Genomic DNA, 5,328 nt, shown 5'->3' with positions numbered 1-5,328 from the left:
CCTTATTCAAGTCATACGGACCAGCCCTAATACTGCTGACTTCCTGTTGCCTCAGACCAGCAGAGTCAGCCTCACCTGGAAGCTCGCTGGAAATGCAGACTCTCAGGTCCCACCCCAGACCCACAGCATCAGACTCTCTGAGGGTAGGCCCAGCAATTTGTTTTTGTTTTATTTAGTTAGTTATTTTATTGAAGTATAGTTGATTTACAATGTTGTGTTAATTTCTGCTGTATGGCAAAGTGATTCAGTTATACATACATATGTTCTTTTTCATTATTCTTTCCGATTGTGGTTTATCATAGGATATTGAATATAGTTGCCTGTGCTCTACAGTAGGATCTTGTTTATCCATTCTTTTTTTTTTAAAGATAGATTTTATTCATTTTTATTTTATTTTATTTATTTATTTTTGGCAGGGTTGGGTTTTTGTTGCTGTACGCGGGCTTTCTCTAGTTGAGGCGAGCGGGGCCTACTCTTCGTTGCAGTGTGCGGGCTTCTAATTGCGGTGTCTTCTCTTGTTGTGGAGCACAGGCTCCAGGTGCATGGGCTTCAGAAATTGTGGCACACGGGCTCAGTAGTTGTGGCTTGTGGGCTCTAGAGCGCAGGCTCGGTAGTTGTGGTGCACGGGCTTAGTTGCTCCGCAGCATGTGGGATCTTCCTGGACCAGGGCTCGAACCTGTGTCCCCTGCATTGGCAGGTGGATCCTTAACCACTGTGCCACCAGGGAAGCCCTATCCATTCTATATATAGTCGTTTGTATCTGCTAATCCCAAATTCCCAATTCGTCCCTCCCCCATACCCCCTCCCCCTTGGCAACCACAAGTGTTTTCTCTATATCTGTGTCTGTTTCATAGATAAGTTCATTTGTGTCATTTTTTTTTTTTTTTTAGTTGCAGCATGCAGGATCTTTAGTTGCGGCATGCGGGATCTAGTTCCCTGACCAGGGATCAAACCCGGGCCCCCTGCATTGGGAGTGTAGATTCTTAATTGCTGGACCACCAGGGAATTCCCTGTGTCATATTTTCGATTCCACATATAAGTGATATCCTATGATACTTGTCTTTCTCTTTCTGACTTCTTTCACTTCATATGATCATCTCTAGGTCCATCGTGTTGCTGCAAATGGCATTATTCTGTCCTTTTTCATGGCCGAGTAGTATTCCATTGTGGATACCTACATCTTCTTTATCCATTCATCTGTGGATGGACACTTAGGTTGTTTAGGCAGTTTGGGTTTTAACATCCCTCCAGGGCATTCTGATCGGCTCAGGGTTGAGAACCACTGCTTTCAATGTAGCAGGCAAGATGGTAACACTGGTTCGTGTTCAGTCACGTGTCAATACTGCTCTGAGGAAGAAAAGCCCAGTTTGGTGCAGTTTGCTGCAAGGATGTGGTTCTGGAGCAGGGATCCAGCCCGGCAGGACTTGGCCGGAGCTGGGCCAGGTGGGTAGTTAATGTGAAGGATGAATGAGTCAGTTGGGGTCACACAGCATCGTGACCCAGTCCCTAATCCATTCCCAGGAGGAGGAATTAGAAAGTGGTCTTCGGGTTGTCAGTTCTCCAAAATGAGAACGTCTACAGCGAAAAAGGAAGCCCAGTCCTTTTCCTGACACTAGAATAGAGGCTGCCCATCAGGGGTGTTCAGGAAGGAGGGGAACCCCCTACCTGGTTTCAAATCCCTGCTCTGAAGCTGGGCCACCCTATTCAGTGATGCAACCTCTCTGATCCCCAGCTCCTGCCCTAGACAATGGGGACGACAATAGTACACTCCATATAAGCTTGTCCTGAGGACGAAGTATGATAATTCATGTGACACTCTGGCCAGAGTAAGTGCTCAACAAGTGTTAGTGAGTTTTCAATAAATGGGTCGTTTAAGTTGTAAAACTCTATGGTTTCCCAGTCAGTCTGGCTGCTCCTCAGAAAGTTATAGAGTTACTGTATGATCCAGCCATTCTGCTTATGCACCCAAGAGAAACGAAAACTTAGGTACACACAAAAACTTGCACATGAACGTGCATAGCAGCACTGTTCACAGTATCCAAAAAGTGGAAACAACCCAAATGTCCATCAACAGATGTGTGGATAAGCAAAACGTGGTCCTCTGCAAAATGGAATAGTATATTGGCCATAAGAAGGGATGAAGCACGGACACAGGCTGCAACGTGGAGGAACCTTGAAAACATTATGCTCGGGTGAAAGAAGCCAGACACGGAAGAGCACAGCTTGTAGGATTCCATGTATACGCAACGTCCAGAAGAAAATCCATAGAGACAGAGAGCAGATTAGTGGTTGCTGGGGCTGGGATGGGGGTGGGGGGATCGGAGGGGATGGCTAAGAGTACAGGGATTCTTTTAGGGGTGATGGAATATTCTAGAAGTCATTGTACTGATGGTTGCAAGACTCTGAATATGCTAAAACCCACCCAATTGTGTACTTTAAAAGGGTGAATCGTGTGGCCTGTGAATTATATCCCCAAAAGAGCTCCTTTAAAAAAACCCACGTTTTCCCCATGAGACGCCCTAAAGCTATTAATTAATGAGGGGCGGGGAGGGAAAGAGTGACCTGTGAACCTTTTGATTTTTTCCCAAATTGACCCCTAAGCAAAAAAGTTTAGAAAAGGTACCTGAGTTCAATTTCATCTCCAAGTTAGGGCTCTGTCCTGCAGCCCCTCTTTCAAGGTCAGCCCTTCATAACACAGCAAAGTAGAGCAGCCCATCAAATTGTGGGTTTTTTTTTTTTTTTTAAGGCTACAGACTTTCCAGCTGGATTTTGTCTGAAAACGTCATACAGTCCCTGAGGTGGGTTAAGCCCCTAAGATCTTTGGGGGCTTGGGGCTAAATTATCAGCAGAAAAATTGCAGCATCTCCAGGCCCAGGGAGCCAGGCTCTGTGTCTACAGCTGTCCTTGCAGGCAGCTGCCCGGGAGGCCTGCCCTGGCCTTATCTCCAGGAGGAAATGTCCCCACCCTGCTCCAAATGTTTTTGCAGAAGGATAGGGCCAAGCAGAGTCCCACATCCCCAGCCAGAAAGTCTCCCCCCACCCCACTCTGGAGGAGGAGAGTCACCAGGGAATGGATGGGGCTCCTGGCACGTGTGCTTCCCACGGGGACTGAAGGATCCTGTCCGCAGTCTCCCCTCCGGCTCAGATCACCCCACACCTTCCCATCACCGTCTCACGACTTCAGTTTCAGGGCTGGGGGTGGCCCTAAGGTCTCAGAGCCTGCCCCTACCCCCAGTACAAACGTGTCACTTCTCCTAAGTCCCCCACACCCCAGGGCCTTTGCACAGGCTGTCGTGGGAAGGTTCCACCAGGTGCCAGCTCTGTGCCCTTGGACAGTCACTCCCTCCCGGGCCTCGGATCCTCACTGGTCATTTGAGGAGCTTCCTCCAGGACTGCTCTTTCCCCAGAGTCAGACTGCTAACTGCCCGCTCATCCTTCCAGCTGCAGCTCCCCTCCTGATGTTGGAACCTTCTAGAATGTCCTGGCACTCTCAGGTTCCTAGGCCCATCTGTGATGGTCTGGTGGCCTGTTTGCTTCTTGGCCACACTGACAACACCTGGAGGGCAGGGCTTATGGGACGGTCCCCCTTGCATGTCCCGTTCCCCAGCCTAGCCTGTCACAGGCTTTCTACTGAAGTGTTTAAGGGAGTGAGTGAGTTTCCAAAATACTTCCTCTTCCACGATCTCACTGCGTCTTCCCCGGCACCTGGGCACAGGGAACAGGCTATTGCTCCATTTTACAGATAAGAAACGGAGTCTCTGGGCTCCTCCTCCTCAGCTTCTCCCAGGTTTCCAAGACGGTGGGAGAGGGCGAGGGTGGTGCCGTCCACGGCCCCTCTGTGGCCCGTACGGCTCCTTGAAAGGATGCTGTTTCGGCAAAGCCTCCCGGCCCGGCCAGAGCAAGAGGTCACGTGTCCTCTGGCAGAGAAGAACCGTCCTTTGGGCCGGGCTGTGTGCGTGCTGAGTCATCACTCCCGGCCCCGGAGTCCCTCTGCCCCCCGCCCAGCTGCCGACCCCCAGTGCCAGCGCCATTTCTCTTCCCATCGGGAAAGAGAGCCGTGGCCTTAGGGGACCCCGAGGGCCACCCTTCTGGAAGCAAACATGGACAAGCTGTTCCGGCTGGCGGAGGACATGGTCCTCTGCAAGCGGTGGAGCGGCTGGAGACTGTGCCCGGCCAGGCCGGGGCCCAGCCCCCCCTCCTCTGCCTCCCAGTAAGGTGACCTTGGCAAAGCACCGGACCTCTCCACCCATTTCCTTCCTGCAGCAGGGGCGAGGAGTGCGTAATAACACCCACTCTTATTCTGAAGGATGGTCATGAAGTTTAAAGGTCATGTAGGCCAGCGAGTGTTGGGCAGAGTGCCCAGCACACAGGAAACCCTCGGTGAATATCACTTATTTGTAAAAAGGTTGCTTATTTGTAGAAATCATCAGGAATCCTCAAGGAACAGGCAGAGTACAAGCGAACTGGTTTTGGAGTCAGGATAGAGGGCTCCTCAGTGAGTGGGGGCCAGGAGCTGTGGTCCCGCCGGACGCTGGGCTTGCTGAGGCCTGGATGAGAGCGGACACTGGGAGTTGGGGAGACGGAGCCTGGCCTGGGGGGCTCAGTGAGACCAGCCACTCTGTTAGAGAACAGGGAGGAAGGAAAAGGGGTATCTAGCGCTATTGCAGTGACCGCTGGATTGGATGCCCTCGAATGCTCTCTCAAAGTTCCCTGGCAGTTGCGAGGCAGAGGTTGACGGGTTCTTTGAGGACTTGCTGGGCCCCATGGGGCCCGCGATTTATCCAGGTTACATATGATTGTCATTGGGCAGCGGAAGTTAAGTCTGTGCTTGGTAGAGGATGGCTCCAAAAAGAGGTAGAGGATGGCTCCGAAAAGAGGCCTCTTGAGGCCACTGAAGGCCTGGTCTAAGAGCAGGGCCTGCGGGAGCAATAAAGAGCCCCGGGCTCTGTGGACACAAACCAGAAGGACCCAGCTGAGCTGCAGGGCTGTTTCTCCCTAGCACAGTCTCCTACGGCTGCTGTTAGCAAACTGTCGCAGACCCAACACCTTAATTAAAACCATGTAAATGTATTCTCTTAACCGTTCTGGAGGCCGGAAGTCTGAAATGAGTCTTACAGGTAAAAATCAGGGTGTGGGCAGGGCTTCTCTTTCTGGACACTCCAGCGTCGGGGGGAATCTGTTTCCGGGCCTTTTCCAGCTTCTAGAGGCGCCCGCATCCCTTGGCTCGTGGCCCCCTCCTCCAGCCTCAGTGCTCATCCCTCCAGCCTCTGCTTCTGTCCTCACGTCTCCTTTCTCTGACTCAGACCCTCCTGCTTCACTCTTATGAGGA

The sequence above is a fragment of the Mesoplodon mirus genome (assembly GCF_964341445.2).
Source record: "Mesoplodon mirus genome assembly, chromosome: 19".
Classification (NCBI taxonomy): domain Eukaryota; kingdom Metazoa; phylum Chordata; class Mammalia; order Artiodactyla; family Ziphiidae; genus Mesoplodon; species Mesoplodon mirus.
The sequence above is the reverse complement of the archived record's forward strand: the minus strand, read 5'-3'. Positions refer to the sequence as shown.